At 35.9% G+C, this 20,356-nt stretch overlaps 1 pseudogene; it reads left to right on the top strand.

Annotated features, from left to right (window-relative positions):
* Positions 1-16,656, top strand: part of LOC114897926 — a 51,001-nt pseudogene extending 34,345 nt beyond the window's left edge.
* Positions 16,657-20,356: the final 3,700 nt, after the last annotated feature.

Genomic DNA, 20,356 nt, shown 5'->3' with positions numbered 1-20,356 from the left:
AATGGAATACTACTCACCAATAAAATAAAATACAAACTCTTGAGACAAGCAACAACTTGGCTGAATAACAAATAATATACTATTAATGGAAAGAAGGCAGACTGAAAAGTTCACATACTGCATGATTCGATTTATATGAATTTTGGAAAAGGCAAAACTATATGGAGAAAGAACAGATCCATGAATTGCCCGGGGCTGGGATTGAGGGAAGGTTTGACTATAAATGAGCACTAGGAAAATGTGAGGAGTGATAGAACCATTCTACATTTTCATTATGATCATTGTTATACAACTGTATACATTTGTCAAAACTTTCAGAAAAGTATATAAATTATATTGTAATAGGGTATATTTAGGAGAACCACAAAAAAAAAGAGGAGATAAACATATTTTCAGATAATAAAAAGCTGAGAAAATTGATCTCTGTGAGTATTTACTACAGGAGATGCTAAAGGAAGTTCTTAAGTTTGAAGAAAAAGCCCAAATATCCAGAAGGCCATGTATAATTATAGAAATGTATATATGTACCCAAATTAATACATCTTTAATTTTTATATTGTAAAATAGTAAAAAGCTTATTGACTGGTTAAGGAAAAACACCAATATATTGTATCGTTTGTAAATTATGGAGATGTAAAATACATGAGGATAGGAGCACAAAATGGGAGGATATATGGAAACAGACTCTGATAAAGACATTAGAATTTTTGTAAAGTAGTATAATAGATTTTAAGGTAGATTATTTTAAGTTAATGATGCATATTTAAAGCACATTTAAATCTCACATAACTACTGGAAACTAACACAATGAGGTATAGCTAAAAAGATTAAAACATAAGATTAAATGGAATATTAAAAAATGCTTGATTAACCCAATTTAAGACAGGGAAAAGGAAACAAAAAAACAGGCAAAAGAGAAAGCAAAGGGTAAAATAATAATCTACAACCAGCAATCTCAATACTCACATTAAGTGTAATTGCATTAAGTACTCCAGTTAAAAGACAGATTGTCAGGTTCCATAATAATGCATAACCTTATAATATGCTGACTAAATAAATTGCTTTAAGTGTGAAGACACTGAAAAGTTGAAAGTTAAATGATGAAAAACAATATAACATGCAGATACTATGCATGAAAAAAACTGATATTACTCTCTGAATTTCATAAAAAGGAAACTTCAAGAGGAGGAATACCCAAAGATAAAGACAATTAATAATGAAAAGTATGTCCATTCATTAAGTAAACTAAAATATTCTAACTGTACATAAATCTAATTTAAAAACTTCAAAATTCAGGAAGTAAAAATTAATAGAACTAAAGAGAAAATTAGATACATCCACAAAATTAACCTATAATGCTTAGTCTTACTAGTGAAGATAAGTACAATACACTTAGTGATATATTTTCTTAGTCTTTATCTTTAGTGAAAACCAGTTTTATTCTTGTTGTATTTTATAATAGTTATAATGAATGTATACATATAAACTTTTGTTCCCTTTTTATTATTTGAGTTACAATAATTTAAAATAGTTGATAATATTGTGTTTTATAAGAACATCAATTACCATTTCCTATGTTGGGTTGTATAGTTTTGATATTTGTCTAATTAAACTAACATGCAGGCTTCTTTCTTTCTTTCTTTTTTTAGCATTTCATGGTTCCACTTAATTATCATTAAAAATTCCTAGAAGTAGAATTACTGTTTATAAGTGTACTAACCTAAAGGAGTTTTCATTAAATCAAACAATAACTTTTTCAGTCCCTCCTGAAAAATAATATTTATAAAACTTTAGCCTGATTTAAATAACATTGCTATAAACTATTTTAATACTGTTACTTTTTGTTACACACACACCCATACTCTATTATTTTCTATTTGTTACTATTTATACAGGCAGTAATTTTTGGATTTACTTTAATCATTACCTTTCATGTTTGTTCACCATGCTCTCTTGCATTCTAGTTTGGCTTTCTAGAATTATTTTCTTTCTAGTTTTATTTCTTAAATTTTCTGCTAATGTTCTTCTTTAGTTTTAATTTTGTTGTTATTGTTTTAATCTGTGATTTTTTTGACTTTGGTTCCTTAACTTTAGGTATGTTGAGTATACAATTCCAATTGAATGTTTTTGTTTTGCTTTTTCCCTCCCAGATTATGTCTTCTGACCTGTGATTCTTTTCTAGGTGATCTGTCTTCTCTCCCTGCCTTTGATGTCCATAAAGCTATTTGTAGACTTCTTTATTACCTTCTGCTTGAGATACTTCTTTTCTGGACTATGGTTTCATAGTTTTCATCAGTTTTAGATGATTATTAATTTAAATATTGTATTTTTTTAATTTTTGAGGAAAAGCAACAGCCATGCTTTTCAATACTAATGTTTTTAATCTATCCTCTTGATTGAATTCCTTCTTTTATCTTCCAGAATTTGCTGTCCTTTAATATTTAATCCTTCACTTTTCACTGGAATCTTCTCTCTTCTACTTACCATTTCTCTGCCCTAATATATTTTTAAATTTCCTCCCCTTCACCAGTTTTTCTTGATAACTCTATAATTTCAGGGGAAAAAAGTTTTGTTTTGTTTTTTTACCACCACCATACACACATATTACTTTGTAAAAGTACTCATTCACTCCACTCAATTTTTCCCCCACACTCACTAACAAAATAACCTTTTTACAAGCTCACTAGTAAACAAATCTAATGAACTTTGCTTAGTCTTCAAGTATAGAGAATGCTCTTGAAGTAGTATTTGGCAACTCTTTATGATTTTGCCTTCCAGAAACTCACTTTACCCTTGACTTTTGTTGACAGTACACTCTCTTGATTCTCTTATTTCTTTAACCACATGTGTTTTCTTTGTTAATCCTCATTATGCTGTATGTTCCCCCATCATCAGTCTGTGGATTTTTTTGCATGCCACTCCTATTCATGTTACTAGAAACGATCCTTATGCTGATGACTACAATCCAATTTCCAGATCTGAGTTGCCAACTGTATGTAGATATCTATATTTTGTGTTTCACTATCGTCTTACACTTATTCTTTCAGACTGTTTGAACTTCACTTATCTTAGCAATTTGAATCCTTTAATACAGAAAATTCCTTCTCTTATATTCATCATTTCAAATAGTCAGTTAATATGTATTGGGCTGTGTTTAGAACATTTATGATTTTACCTGACCAGTATCTTTCTTCATGTATCAAACTCCCTAGACATTCTTGCACATGGTGTAAATGATCGAGACTGGACTAACAGAAACCTTCTCTGGGATTAAAAACAATGTTGTAGGAGGGAAAGGGCTTTTTTTTCCTTTTATTGGATGTAAGTCTATAAAGAGTTAAACTCAGAGCTTCTGGTACAAGCTAACTCACAGAGTGAAAGGCTAGGGTGATATGACAGAGAGAGAATAAAGTTTAAGTCTCTGGTTCCAGTCCTCCCTATGGCCACTAGCTGGCCTCTCCCATCTTTTGATTTGGTGAATAAAATGCATATTATCTCTTTCCAATTAGGCAACTGTGAAGAGGGCTTTTAATGCAAAGAAATAATGCTCTAAAACAATAAAAATTTCTAAATAATAAAGCTTTTATTAAGAATCTAGAGAAGATTGTCTCTCTTCTCAAAAAATTTATATATATAAATACTGTTATCAATATATAATTTGTAACCACTGACTCCCAGATTTAGCCCTCTTAAATTAGAAGCCTATGCTATCCTTCATACCAGTTATAAAATGAAATATGAAGCATTCATTTGGCGATGCCATAGAGGCTAGACCACTTTATTAACCAATGTTTATGAAGTTGCTACTTGGTACTTGTTACTATACTAGGAATAAAGCATTGATTTACATGGAGTTATAAACAAGTAAAATTTTGGCCAGCATTCCTAGGGACAGTTTGATTATCTTTTCCAGAAATTATATTGGCATTTCTATTGCTAAAACACTAAGCACTGGATTCCAGGTGTCATTCTAAATAGAAGTGAATTTCTCCTGCCAGAAAGGGTTTTACAGCCGCCTTCTTTAGTGTGTTAGTTTATGAATTTTGAGCTGACTTGCTTTCCAGAGACAATGCAGCCCATGTGGTAAGTTCAGAGGGAAAGAGAGCTGCAATATCTCAAAGTCATAGCTATCACCCTGCAGAAAATATTGGAGAAAGGAAAGCTTCTCATAGAAATCAATTTATAGCTTTTTTATTCATGATAAAACTTTGTAAGAGTAGTAGAAGGTCACTATGGAAAGCCATTGGTACAGTGGCTAGTACTGGGTGATACAGATTCTGGTAAAAACACAAATGTATTATTCCATCTTCATGTAGTAAAGAGTATACTTGTACAATGTTTTGTAGTATTTCATGGTATTAAAACAGTGAAGTTAAAACTGTAAAAAAAAATTAATCTTTGAGCACATGCATGTACAAAGACTAAGACTCATAGTCAATGTCCCCAGGTAGAAAGCAGATACCACAACATAGAGCAGAACTAGTAGAAATAGGAAAAAAATGGAAAGGATACATATGTGTGTGTGTGAATTTACCTAGAGCTATGTTTTTATTTTTCTATGGAGACTGTCACATTATTTCTCAAGGGGGAAACCAGAGACATCTATTAGAGGACAAACTCTATACTCTAAAATGTACAAATGTCATGGACAGCAAATCATTTTATTTCCTTAACAAGTCTCAAGCTTAAAAATCTCACTCTAGATATTGCCTCCTCTCTGAGCCCAGGAGATCCAAATTATTAAATTGATAGTGCCTTGAATAAGAAAAATAGGTAAATAATTTCCATTTTCTATTTTAACAGGATTTTTTATTAGTGTAATAACTAGTGTTCTGAAAGCACACATACACAAAATGGAATATCTTGGCAACTGTCCCAGAGAAAGGGACTTTAAATTGCTCTTACATCTGTTTTATCACGATATATTTCAGCCTAATAAAAATGCTGTATATCAAATGTTGATGCATTTCAAAGCATTTTACAAAAAGGAAAAAAAGGGGAGAGCTAAATAGATGGTATATCCTGGCTCATTTTCAACACAAATGCAATAAACAAGATATGTGAACAATAATATCACCATCACTCGTATGGCAAAGTTAGAGATTTTTTAAAGGGGACTTGACTTTTGAACAATTTTAATAGGTTTCCTTGGAGCTTTAATTAGCTAGTTATCCAAGTAGTAGCTGACAGCTAGCAGAATCTCTTTTCTTGAGTTAAAGTCAAACTAATTAAATTCTAGAAGGAAAACATTTTCTTTCTAACATCCTTAATCGGTCATCCTTGCTTAGCAAAAAAAGAGAAAAATAAAATACAAAGTCTCTTGACCTGACAATAGTATAGACAGGAAAATTTGTAGCTGTGAAACAATGATGAACCAATTTTTGAACAAAGAGATTTTGAATTTTCCAGCCAACCACCATAAAGCATATACAATTTTGCTTAAAAAGAATCTGTTTTAGGTCAAGAATAGCTCAAGGAATTCACCAGGTTTTTGTTGTTGTTGTTAAAATTCTAGCATAATATTGGTATTTTTGCTGGGTATTTTCTGCACATATAAATTAAATACATATGTATATAATATAATTATCAATATGTTCTTAAGCATTAAACTTTACTACACACGTGAACATCAAATTTTCTGTAATTCTTTTAAAATACCATATCAAAGATGATGCATCACATTCATATTAGTTATAATATTCATGGAATATAACAAAGATTCAATAAAATTATGTATAGCTGTCTCATGAGTCCAAGTAAAACTTCCTTAAGCTGTGAAATTCAAATTTTCTCAACTAATTGCTTTAAAGAATCACTTGTTTATAAAAAGGAAATTCAATATTATTTAATACTTATAGTTATACAGATAAAGATCCACTATTAAAATTGAAAAATATTATTTTGCTATGAAGTATCTTTAGCAATCATTTTCTTCATATATATATATATATATATAATTTTTTTTTTTTTTTTAGAGAGAGAGAGAAATGCCAATGTTCTTGTGGAATTCTGCTGTTCTACACTGCTGAGTGGGAAGCAGGATATGGGACCACACTGCTATAGCCACAGTTACACCAAGAAAACTTGCTTTTTCATAAATTAAGATTTGTAGTTCAGACAGTCTCATTGTAAACTTGAACTAGAAATTGATATCAATATAAAACTAGAGCTATGAAAGTCACATTGGGATATTGCAAGGGAAAACAAAGTCAATAACAGCAAAGTGATGTGCATAGGAATAGAGTAATTATACGGGCATATGAATCAAATAGAAATTAGAGAGTGGTGGTGAGGTGAGAGATTAAAGAGTAACATTTTAATCACTATTTTTTCCAATTCTTTAGGACTGTTACTACCTTCCCTTTCTTTTTCTCTTGTTTTTTGGGGACTTTTATTCAGTACCCTATCTATCATCTAATTATATTTATCTCAGTTTTTATATCCTTCTAATTTCTGCTCTGTTCAGAAAAAAATTTAGGGACACATGTAGACAATGTTTTTATTGTTTCCACTCTAGTCAGACTATTTGGTCTCTTAAATATTTGTTTCCCCTATGGTCAATAATCTTTAGTATTTGAAAATAAATAACCACTGGGTACTACCATATACCAGGAATTGATTTTTAGAAAACTGGAAATACAATGGCAAATAAGATATTCTCTGCCTTTCTCAGTTTGGAGTCCCCTGATAGTAGTGCCTAACACAATGACTGGGATGTAGGTAGTTTATTTGCATGATGATTTCAAAGATAGAGCAGGAAGTAGGCAGAGTGACACAGCTAATAAAGAAAAGAAAAAATAATGATACATTATTGAAATATTGCTTTAAACAGTTGGGGCTAAATTTTTTGAGGATCTTAAATATATAGAATAATTTCCACACTGTCTTTCCAAAAGGCAGAAGGCTGGGACATTCATCCACCAGCTCCTTTTGCCCATTAATTGAGGGTTAACTACAACACTGTTATTTTCCCTCATCAATTTTGGGCTTTTCTTGGGTGAGCTTGTATCCTGTGGTTTTGGAGAAGGTGCTGAGGAAAAAATTGGAAAAGTCCACAGTATTCATTTTAGTTTGGAAGAAACTGACATTACAGGACCAGCTGCCAAATACAGCTAAAATCATGGTAAGCTGAAAGGATGTGATAGGTACAGCAAAAATGCCTGCCACAATCTATGCTTCCATCAATAAATCTCTGCCATATGAGCTTTAAATTGCAGGAATCTCTCAAAGACAAACTTAACTATTGTGGTTATTGGAGCAAACTACAATCCCTATTATTGCAATTTGTCTCAAAGCCCTAATTGATACTCATCATCCCTTTCTTGGATTTTGCGTAATTTTTTCAGTACCTCAACTGCACTAAGCTGTACAGTCCAAGCTCTTAGTTACCTTGCCCATGTCAGCTCATTGTTATCATCAGGCAAAGACTAACAGAGAAATCTTGATGAATTCACTGAATTTTTAGCCTACTCATCTTGGTCCCCATTGTGTTGCGGCAACACTAGCTCCACACATTCAATTAACTCTTTCAGCAGAGTAATTCTTTTCTTGGTCTGCTGGTCTGTAAGTGCCAGGTAGTAGTTAATCAGTTAGGTAATAGCTTTAGGTTCACTGAAGCTTCCTGTGTCCTTACAGGCTCCCCTGAAAAATACAGCCTCTCTCAGGATCTTTAATCCAATGAGACCCATGATTTTGCAAATGAGAAGCACAAATAATAAGTTTGTTCACTGAGAGAGAGTGATGATGCAAGGAAATAATCCCGTTTCAGCCCATTTCCCCCAAACCTGTGTATTATAGTATTAGAAACACATCATATATTTGTTGTTTATTCATGTATAAACTGCATTATGAGGACTGCAGTCCAATCTCACAGAGTGTGTCATATCTAAACTGGAGCTTTACTTGGGTCTTTAATAGGCTATTTCACTATTTTATTAGAATGAGTACTTCTGAATGAGGATGTACAAAATAATTGGATCCTGTGGTCATGCACAGTTTTGCATCTCCTTCATCATGAGATGTCTCCCTTGGTTGGTGATTTTATCATATGGTATCCCATGAATGTAAGTCAGGAATTCTCTAAGCCAGTGAATTTATAATTTGCAGAGAAATTATAGGCAGAGAACTATATCTAGAGAAAGTGTCACTTCCAATAAAGATGAATCACTGAATCATCCAGGATTGAAGGAGACAGATGTAATTAACTTTCCTCTAAATCACAGGCTGTTTTTTTGACAAGATGTTATCATATGAAGGGATTGGCATCATTCATTGCTACTGGCCAGATGAACACTCAACAGCAGCAGTAGTTAAATCAGTCTTGGTGTCAGAGAAGCCATTCTGTTGAACACTTACATGGCCTCTATCCTTGTTACCATGCTACTCCATTTGCAGCCCCTTGCAAAACATCAGCATATCTAAGAATAGAGTTAACTGAAGGTCACTGAGAAATAAATCTCATCTACCTGGTTGTTGAGTGCTTCTTCTCCAGTGGATGCTCTCTGGTGGGATTTGATACTGAGACGAAAAGATCCACAGAAATTTTACTCACTTCTACAGGTCAATTCACTTGTTTTTTGTCCAGAACTCTTTTTGTATGATCTGCTAGTTAGATGTCTGATCCATCAGCCAAACCATTTATTATTGCCCTTGAATTTTCTATTTTCTTATCTCAGGCTAGTTCCTCCTCCATACAAAGTGGAAGCGCCACATACACTGCTTGTATGTATCTCTGTTCATTTGAATTATTTCCACTCCTCACTGTCCATTAGGAACACCACTGAGTGAGGCTCTAGTGTGACGATATTTCATTTTTAGCAAATACCTACATTTCGAGCAAATATATATCACTAAACCAGGACTGTTTTTCTTTTTTCTTTTTTTTTCCCCTTCCTGCCTACTGGTCACATGAAAACTTCCACCAAGCAAAAAGCATTGAGTTGAAGGACAGGCATTGGCACAACCGAGGTAAGTAAAATGGGTGTCTGGGTCCACCTCTTTGTGTAGTTTACTTGTGCTATTTGGAATTGATTGGGACAAATGTCAAATATATTCTTACCATTGTAGAGTGATATTTTTGTATCCATTTTACCTTATGATATATTGATCCTGCAAATATCCAACTTAAGAAAGACAATTGACTTCATAGTCAGTGTCCTCTAGCCAGATGCTTAGTTTTTAATGGGTCCCAGAAGCATACCAGGAACTGCTATTTAAATAGTATTGCTTTGGATCAGGAGATGTGTTCTGTTTCCAAAACCCTGGGAGTCAGATTTGTGACTTCTATCAAGGCTTGCTGAGGACTTTACAAAAACTTCTAGCTATTATGCATTCCTCCAGTAACATTGGATCTTCTAAGTCATATAACCTGAGCAGAAGCAGCAGGGAAGCTTACATCACAGTCTAGAACAGCTGTAAAACTATTTTATTCTGGGGCTCCCTCAATCTTGCAGCCTTCTAAGTCACCCAATAAAGGAGTTGGAGGAGGATTTTCCATGATTAATTGTAGACATTTTAATCTGACTAAAAACCAGTGTACTAATCCTCTCTTCCACTGAGCCATAATTTTATTTAATTATTTTTTCCTTTTTAGATCTGTTTGGTGACCCTAATAAGTGGAGGAATTCCAATATTCAGCTGATGAGAAATAAGAAAACATTTATTTGTCTATTTTATCTTAAAGTCTAATTTATGCTGGCAGCACCAAGGAAATCTTTCTTCCTAACAGTTTAGCTTAAAGTGTATGTTGGATATAGGAATATGTTAAGGATGAATTGTCTCATATTCAGCTGACTGCTTTAAAATGAGATTTATAATCATATGCTATAATTTCTGACCCCTTCTCTCAGCTAACTCATCCTTGAATTCTCTCATTCTTAAAGTATTTTCTTTTCACAAATTAACTCCCGCTCCAAATTAATATGCTTAGTATTCACCACTACTACCAACACCTCTAATTATGCATGTGAATATTTATTTATTTATTTATTTATTTATTTATTTATTATTTCACTTTCTGGAATAAAAAAGTAATGAGGGCCAAAATAACACATTCTACAACTTTTACTTCCCCACTGTATTTAATGTAATTCCTGCTCAAATTAATAAATGAGTCAAATAGCCAAAATTAGAGATTAGAATAATTTCATCAATGCTTTGTCTAATAGTATTATTTCATGTTTATTCTAAGCTATATGCATACACATTATTTTCCCTTTTTTTGGGGGGGGGGTCTCGCGGGCTTCTCACTGTTGTGGCCCCTCCCATTGCGGAGCACAGGCACCAGACACGCAGGCTCAGCGGCCATGGCTCACGGGCCCAGCTGCTCCACGGCATGTGGGATCCTCCCAGACTGGGGCACGAACCCGTGTCCCCTACATCGGCAGGCGGACTCTCAACCACTGCGCCACCAGGGAAGCCCTATTTTCCCTTTTTAATAGGTCTCTTTTACTTTATATTTTTTCTCTTTTTTTTTTTTTTTGGTGCTTTTTTAGCCTAGCTTATCTTTTGTCCACTGCCCCCACCACCTTTAATTTATTTTGCTCTTCCGTGTTCAATGACATCTCAATAAATGGGCCTTACATATTTAAAGAAATTCTCCCAAAATGAATGATGAGATTCATTTAGGTTACCTAGCATTTCTAGTACCAGTTTTTTTCAAGCAATTAAAGTTCCCCACATTTTCCCATTAAGTCAGGTTATTGCACAAACTTTCTAATCTAGATTTTAAAACTATGCATGTTATTTTTTCCCCTACATTCTCTACTCTATGCATTCTCTGTAATACAATGATTTATTTCTTTTTATATGAAAAATTCTTCACATCATTATGTTTTCCCTCATGCAGTGATGAAACATGACTTATTTTCTAGTATGTGCTTTCAACACACATGTTAATTTTTACTAATTTCCAATTACTATTTTTCTCAGTTGCTCTGCCTGCTACTTCATCAATAACATTGTTGTGGTCATTATTTTGACAATTGTTGAGCAGCAGTCTAGCATAGTGTAATAGTTTTACACTACACTACAAGATATTTTATTGTGGTACAAGAAGAAAGTGTTAGACTATCTCATGATTATTTTTATCTGAAACTAAACAAATGAATATTTACGATCTGTGATGGTTCATTTTATGTGTCAACTTGACCGTGTCACAGGGTGCCCAGACACTTGGTCAAACATTATTCTGGGTATGTCCGTGAAGCTGTTTCTGGACAAGATTAACATTTGAATCAGAAGACTAAGTAAAGTAGATTGCCTTCCCTAATGTGTATGGGCCTCATCTAATCAATAGAAGACCTGAATAAAACAAAACCAAAAGGCTAAGTAAGAGAGAACTCCTCCTGCTGGGACTTGGGCTTTTATGGACTTCAGACTTAAAATGAAACATCTCTCTCCTTGGGTCACAGGCCTGTCAGATTTCAGACTGGAACTTATTTCATTGGCTCTTCTGGTTTTCAGGCCTGTGGACACAGATATCAGCTTTCTTGGGTCTCCACCTTGCTGACTACAGGTAATGGAAATTCAGAGCCTCCATAACTATATGTGCCAATTCTATACATTTACACAGACACACACACCCTATTGGTTTTAGCATCTAAGATGGTTCTAGAAAAATACAGTTTCAAGGAAGAGTTTTCTGATTGGCTCTAGAGTTTCTGGAATTGGCTCTCTAATCTGATTAGATTTAAAGATGCTAATGATTCTATTTCTAGTAGTAAGGAGAAAACTGATAGTATATGACATGATCTGGCAATAGAAATATATAAAGTATCACCATAGTGTTACCCAAAAACTGGGTTCTTCTCTTGTAGGTGTCAAGTCAAAAGATACAACCAAGCTAAAGATCAGGAGAAGCAAGGATATAGTATTGTGCTTGCAACAAGTAAGGAGAACACCAGGGATCTTTCCCAAAGCACTATATCCCGAACAGCAAAATTGGGGAAGTTTTAAGCTAAGGGTACATGCATACTCATGAAGGGGCTTGGGTGGTGCATGCATATTCATGAAAGGGCTGGAGCATAGGAGAATTCAGCTTAGAATTGGGGCAAAGGTTGACAGAGTCCAAGCTTTATTTGATTGAAGTCACAAGGGTCAGAAAAGGTCAACATCGTCATCCCTTAGGTTGCTGAAAATCCAATTCAGAATCTCATTCTTGCCTGACCTAATTTCAATGAGAGTTGAACTCCCAGCCACACAGTGTGTCTACCCTTAAAGTGATCCACAGACTGGGGAGAAATGGGGTCCTGAAAGTTGGAATAGGGACATGTGGGAAGACTCTGATGAAGCTGGAGATATTGAGTCCCTAAGTTCTGATGAGTTTTCCTTACCAATGGAAGAGGCCTTCCTACCCCCCAGTGCCTCTCCACCCTCCTCTGAGAGAATTAACCCTATATTGCCTGGGGAAACAATAATGGCATTCCTTCAGGTAGATACTATACAAGACCATACTGATTGTCCTTGGGACCCACTGGCATCACTCCACTATGCTTCTAGTCTTATAATTAGACTCACATCCTAACAGTCCTCCAAAGGTGAGGTACAAAGTACATGAGGAGGTGCATTATACTACAAAAGAACTACTTGAGTTTTCTAATTTATATAGACTGAAATCCAGAGGACATGTGTAGGAATGCCTACTGAGGGTGTGGGATAATGGTGGAAAGAACACAAAGTTGGATCAGGCAAAATTTATTGACATGGCAGAGATTCTGCATTTAATGTAGCTCAGGAATTTAGAAAGGGCTCTAAGAGATTTTTTTTTTTTTTTTTTTTGCGGTATGCGGTCCTCTCACTGTTGTGGCCTCTCCCGTTGTGGAGCACAGGCTCTGGACACGCAGGCTCAGTGGCCATGGCTCACAGGTCCAGTCGCTCTGCGGCATGTGGGATCTTCCCGGACCGGGGCACGAGCCCATGTCCCACAGACTCTCAACCACTGCGCCACCAGGGAAGCCCCTTCTAACAGATCTTTTGGTTGTTTGACTGAAATATGGACCAAAACCTGGCCCACAGTGAGCAAGTTGGAACCTTTGTTGGTTTAGTGCAGAGAAAAGGATTCAGAGGTTTAGGGAAATTAGAATATTAGGGTGGATTTGTCATTTAAGACCTACTCATCCACATTGGGTAGGTCCAGAGGACATACCTTTCACCACAACTATGAGAAATAAATTTGTGAGAGGAGCCTCATATCCTTAAAGAGTTCTGTGATTGTTCTTCACAGATCTCACAGTTGGAACTGCAGTCACTGAATTGAGAAACTTAAATGCAATGGTAGTAATTGGGTCCTAGGGTAGCAGGGGTCAAGTGCTGGCTTTAAACCACCAAAGGCAAGATGTGACTGGTTACTGCAATGGACAGCAGAGTCAAAGCAGCAATCAGAATAGTCTGACTAGTGCAGACCTATGGTGTTAGTTGATCATGGTATTCCTAGAAGTAGAATAGACAGGAAGCCTATTCAACTGTTACTTGATCTGTAGAACCAGAAAAATTTGAAGTCAAGTGAACACAAGTCTAACCTGAATCATAAAAACAGAGAGTCATGGTCCCTTAATTCCCAGATTTCAGCCAGTTTATAGACCCAGGAACCCTTGAATGAAGGGAAGACTGGGTCTTCTTTGAGGAAAGACCCCAGTACACTACCATAAATGTATATTAAGATTTCTTCCTTTTCCAAAGGGACCTATGGACTTTTACCAGTGGAACTGTGCATTGGGGAAAGGAAATACTCAGTTCTTTCAGGGACTACAGGACACTGGCTCTGAACGGACCTTGATTCCAGGAGACCCAAAACATCACTATAGCTCTAAAGTCAGAAGAGGTTATAGCGGTCAGGTGAACAATGGAGTTTTAGCTCAAATCTGTCTCACAGTGGCTCTGTGGGCCCCTGAATCCATCCTGTGTTATTTTCCCAGTTCCAGAATGCATAATTGGAATAGACGTACTTAGTCACTTGCAGAATCTCCACATTGTCTCCCTGACATGTAGAGTGAGGGCTATTATGTTGGGAAAGGACAAGGAGAAGCCACTAGAACTGACTCTACCTAAGAAAATAGCAAACCCATAGCAATATGACTTTTCTGGAGGGATTTCAGAAAGATTACTGTCATACTGAAGGACTTGAAATATGCAGAGGTGGTGATTCTTATTACATCCTCATTCATATTGTCTTTTGGCCTGTGCCAAAGACATATGGATCTTGGAAGAATAACAGTAGATTTTCATAAGCTTAACCAGGTGGTGACTCCAATTGCAGCTGCTATATGAGATATGATTTCATTGCTTGAGTGAATTAATACATCACCTTGTACCTGGCATGCAACTATTATCTGGAAAATGCCTTATTTGTCATCCCTGTCAATAAAGATTTTCAGAAGCTATTTGCTTTCAGCTGGCAAAGCCAGCAATACACGTTCAGTGTCTTACCTCTGGGATATATCAACTCTCCAGCCCATTGTCAAAATTTAGTCAGGCATGCACAGCAGCCTTCCATCATAAAATGGAAGAGGTGTATATGATATCACGCCCAAGCAGGACCTAAAGGCACAAGTAAGTTACATGAAGAAGTGGTCCAAATGCCCTTGGTCCCTTCTCTTGCTACATTTCTTTCTCTCTTTCAGTTTGCACCTACGGTCTCAAGGAGAGTTCACTATGATCAGTTGACAGGAGGAAAGAAGATACAGGCCTGGTTTACTGATGGTTTTGTACAGTATGCAGGTACCGCCCAAAAGTAGACAGCTGTAGCATTATAGACACTTTCTGGATAGCCCTAAGGACTATGATGAAGGGAAATCTTCCCAGTAGGCAGAACTTTGAGCAATAAGTCTGGTTTTTCATTTTGCTTAGAACAAGAAATGGCCAGATGCACAATTATATACCAATTCATAGGCTATGGCCAATGGTTTGGCTGGATGATCAGGGACTTGTAAGGAACGTGACTGGAAAATTAGTTGCAAGGAAATTTGAGGAAGAGATATGTGGATAGACTTCTCTAAGTGAGCAAAAAAATGTGAAGATATTTGTGTCTTATGTGAATGCTCATCAAATAGTAACTTCACAGAGAAGGGATAGGATACCAGGCAACCTCTTTCCCCAGTCATCCCATCACTGCCCAAATAATCACATGAACAAAGTGGTCATGGTGGCAAGGTCATGGGCCCAGCAACATGAACTTTCTCACACCGAGGTCAACTTAACTAAGGATACTGCTGAGTGATCAATCTGTCAGCACCAAAGTTTCCATATTGCACCATTCCCCAGGGTAATCAGCCAGCTGCTTGGTGGCAGGTTGATTACATTGAACTGTTTCCATCATGAAAGAGGCAATGTTTTGTTCTTACTGCAATAGATACTCTTCATATGGATTTGCTTTCCTTGCATTCAATGCTTCTTCCAAAACTGCCATGTGGAACTTACAAAATTCCTTATCCATCATCATGATACCCTACACAGCATTGTTCCTATTAAGGGACTCATTTCACAGCAAAAGAAATGCAGCAATGGGCCTATGCTCATGGAATTCACTGGTGTTACTATGTTCCCCACCATCCTGATGCAGCTGGCTTGATAGAACAGTGGAATGGGCTCTTGAAGACTCAATTATAGTACCAGCTATGTGGCAATACCTTGCAGGGCTGGGGCAAGGTTCTTCAGAAGGATGTATATGCTCTTAATCAGCTTCCAATATATGGTGCTGTTTCTCCTATAGCTGGGATTCATAGGTCGAGAAATCAGAAGTGGAAGTGGGAGTAGCACCACTCACTATAACCCCTACTGCCCCACAAACAAGATTTTGCTTCCTATTCCTGCAACCTTAAGCTCTGCTAGCCTAGAGGTCTAGCTCCAAAAGAGGAATGATTGCACCAGGAGACACAGCAATGATTCCGTTGAACTAGATTTAAGACTTTGGTCCAGCCACTTTGGGGCCCTCATGCTTTTGAATCAACAGGCGAAGAAGGGAGTTGCTGTGCTGGCTCGGTGATTGATCCTGACTATGAAGGGGAATTTGGACTACTACTCCACAATGGAGTATGTCTAGTATATAGGAGATCCTTGAGGGCTTCTTTTAGTGCATTTTTTAGTTTTACTTTGCCCTATGATTAAGGTAAGTGGAAAACTACAACAACCCAATCTGGGCTTCCCTGGTGGAGCAGTGGTTAAGAATTCGCCTGCCAATGCAGGGGACACAGGTTTGAGCCCTGGTCCGGGAAGATCCCACATGCCGCAGAGCAACTAAGCCCGTGCACCAAAACTACTGAGCCTGCACTCTAGAGCCCATGAACTACAACTACTGAGCCTGTATGCCTAGAGCCCATGCTCTACAACAAGAGAATCCACCACAATGAGAAGCCCATGCACTGCACCGAAGAGTAGCCCCCACTATCCGTAACTAAAGAAAGCCCGCACGCAGCAACAAAGACTCAATGCAGCCAAAACTAAAATAAAATAAATTAATTTAAGAAAAAACCCAATCCAGGCGGACTACTAATTGCCGAGACCTTTCAGGGTGAACTTATTGGTCACCCCACCAAGTAAAGAACCACAGTGAGATGATGTACTTGCTGAAGGCAAAGAGAATACAGAATGGGTAGTGGGAGAAGCTAGAGTTATAAATACCAGCTATAACCATGTAACAAGTTATGGAAACAAGGACTATAATTGTCATGAGTATGTCCTCATTATTTTGTTATGAATATTTTGTGTGTGTGTGTCTAGGTATACAAATATATGTATATGTATGTAACATATGGCAAATATCTTTATTTTCTTTCCTCTCAATGTTTTATCATGTAACAAAAGGCATATTAACTTTACATCATAATATTTAAGTTATGTGATATCAAGGAGAAGAATAATAATATTCAAGGACTTTTTTCTCCTCTTGTGGGGAAAGGATTAGTAAGTTTTCAGCTGTATACAGGATCATTATATCATGTTAGGGAGAATTATGACCTTGTTATTGTCTTTCCTTGTAGTTTAACTGGTGCAAATCGTTGCCAAGTTGACATGGGTTAGGTCAGTGATGATTAATTTCATGTTTCAACTTAACTGGGCCAACAAGGTCCCCAGATATTTGGCCAAACATTATTCTGGGTGTGTCTGTGAGGATGCTTCTGAATGAGATTAACACTTGAATCAGTTGACTAATGCAGATTTTCCTCCCTAAAGTGGGGCTGTCTCAGCCATCGCTAGAAGGACTGAATAGAACAAAAAAGCTAAGTAAGAAGAAATTCCTCCTGAAGAAATTCCAACCCATCTGACTAAATGGGTTGGGACATTGGTAATTTTTTGACCTTTAGACTCAGACTGAAATATCAGCTATTCTTCAGTCTCAAACCTGCCAGTTTACAGACTAAATCTTATAACATCAGCTCTCCTGGTTCTCAAGCCTTTGGCCTTGTATTGGAACTACATATTGACATTCCTGTGTTTCCAGTTTGTGGACTGCTGATCTTAAAACTTCTCAGTCTCCATAATCAAATGAGACAACTGCTTATAATAAATCTCAATCTCTCTCTCTCTCTCTCTCATATTTATATGGACAGAGACATACAACCTTAACTAACACACTTTTAAAACTAGTATTTGACATAAACAATTGCATATAATTCATGATTGAATATTGCCAGTATGTACCCTCAAATTAATTTCTAATTTTTTTAATTGAATTAATTTATTAATTTATATCCATGTTTTTAACTCTATTGGTATACTGTTTAATTTTGTAGGCTTTGGAGCTAAATTACTTGAGTTTGATTTTTGCTCCATTGCTTATTAGTCTCACAGACTTGAATATGTTTCTTGACTACTCTGTGCTTTTATTACCTCTTTTGTAAATGGGGATAAATTAGTATCTGTCTCAGGTTATTGTGATGATTATAAAAATTATTAAGTGCAAAGTTCAAAAAGTGCTTGACATGTAATAAACAATCAGTGTTATCTCTGTTATTATTTCCTCAAACCATAAGCAATATTTAAGTATTTTTTCATTCTATGTTTCTTACTGTTTTTAGTCAAAGTTTGGTTAATGTCACCAGTTATCACAATACATCAGCCAACTTCAGCAAGATTTATTTTTCAAGGACATTTTTTATCCTTTAAAATAATTATTAATTTGATTTATCTTTCCAATACTCTACCACAAGATGTCATTGTATTAATAACAATATGCAAGTTAGATTATTTTTAAGGGTAACATCCTATTAGCTCACCAATAAGAATTTTAAATACTAGCAATAAAGAAAAACTAAAAAAAAAAAAAGTTCTGATGAACCTAGGGGCAGGACAGGAATAAAGACGCAGAAGTAGAGAATGGACTTGAGGACATGGAGCAAGGGAAGGGTAAGCTGGGACGATTTGAGAGAGTAGTATTGACATATGTACACTACCAAATGTAAAATAGATAGCTGGTGGGAAGAACCTGCATAGCTCAGGGAGATCAGCTCAGCGCTAGAAGGGTGAGATAGGGAGGGTGGGAGGGAGATGCAAGTGGGAGGGGATATGGGGATATATGTATACATATAGCTGATTCACATTGTAAAGCAATTCTACACCAAAAAAGATGTTAAAAAAAACCCCACAACATTGTAAAGCAACTAAACACAACATTGTAACTAATTATATAGCATTATAAAGCAATTATAACTAACACATCATTGTAAAACAATTATGTTCCATAAAGTTGTTAAAAAAATTCTTATATTCACCTTCTTATCATGTAAAAATACTGGAGGTACAGAGATAAATAAAAGATCCATGACCATAAGTATTCAACATTTTGTGGGAAAGACAAAGATATTAAAGAGATGCATAATGTAGTACAAGTACTTTTCTTCTCCATGTCAGTATTATCAGCCATCAAGATTAAGCAAATCATTTTGTTTGCTGCTTGTCTTGACGTTTTCCTTTCTGAAGAGTTTTTCTGAATCAGGTGTCCTTTCCTGCTTCCCTAAACTCTGCTGTGTGTCAGCCTCCTTGCTCTGTCTGGACATTGGGGTGCTAATTCACATGATAGAGGGATGCCCTTTCTCAATGTGAGGCAGCAAAAAGCTGAAGTACAATACTTCAGGTCTCTCTTCTTTCTCCTTATCCCCTCATTCTTTCCTCAGGACTATCAGAACAATCCATTTATGTACATAAATATTTTCATTGAAGTTTGGAGACCATTTCAGGAGGGAATTATAGTGTAATTTCTCCTGAAGTATTGATAGACTCTGGATTCTGCATCTCAGCCTTAAGGTAGAGAATATCATCCATGGGTTTCTGTTTGTTTTATTGCCCCTTCCTGACTCAGCTTTTTGAAAGATTAGTCAACATCTATGATCCCACAGTTTACCTTTGTTGTCTTATTTTTCCTCCAACTTGGAACAATATGCTGTCTCCACCGTTTGGGAGAGAGTTCTTTAGATAGTAAAGGGCTATCAATTGCATTCATATTGCCACAATATATGAACCTATAAAGCCGTGTCTTGCAGAAATTCTCTATGGTATTTGACTCTATTGAGCTATGCCCCCTTAATTACACTCTTTCCTCATTCACTCCTTTGGCACATCTCTCTTCTTATCTCATGGTTTCTACATGATTGTTTATTCTATGACTGTTTGTAAGCTCTTTGCTTTCTTCTTGCCCATTCAAATGTAGGCTTTTCAGGAATCTACCCTTGGCTTGTTGCTTTCTTTTCTTCAACGTTCTCATTTCAGTAATTAGCTTCCCTGCTTCTACTTCTCTGCCTTTATGCTATTGATATATGAGCATATATCTTTTTCTACACTATAGAACTGAATTAATGTGTTTACATGTCTATATTTCTCACTAAAATGTAAGTTTCTTTGGGACAGTGACTTCATTATACTCTTGTTGTATACTATTTAGTATGTTGTTAGGTACATAGAAAAGGACAATAAACATTTGTTTAAGTGAATCAAGCTGAACTATTAGTAGGCATAATCCAGAGGAAAAAAACCTCAACATTGTAAACTTTCTATAGAAAAAGAAATGAATTATTTCTAAAACAAATTTTAAAAAAACAAAATATTTTGGGATACAAAATGAGTAACAAAGTGGGAATAATCTAATTTAGCACAAACATGGGATAGAAATACATTAACCTGAATGGGCAGAATTATTTTGATTCCAGAGAGTGAAATAAAATGCTTTTCATCTTTGTTACTTTTTTTTCTTTCTAACTTTGCATTCCTCTCTTTCAAACACTCTAGTGAATTAGGAGTATGAAAAAAAAAAGAGTTGGGTAAACTATGAGTGTATGGAAATTTAACATGGTACAATTGCAAAGTTTCTATGCATACATTACAGGGAAAATAAAATATTGGCTTGAAGCCAAAGCATAATAGATCAGGT

This window comes from Monodon monoceros, unplaced genomic scaffold (assembly GCF_005190385.1).
Source record: "Monodon monoceros isolate NGI ecotype Baffin Bay Population unplaced genomic scaffold, NGI_Narwhal_1 Super_Scaffold_18, whole genome shotgun sequence".
Taxonomy (NCBI): Eukaryota; Metazoa; Chordata; class Mammalia; order Artiodactyla; family Monodontidae; genus Monodon; species Monodon monoceros.
Note: the sequence above shows the minus strand (reverse complement) of the source record. Positions and strands in the feature narration are given on the sequence as shown.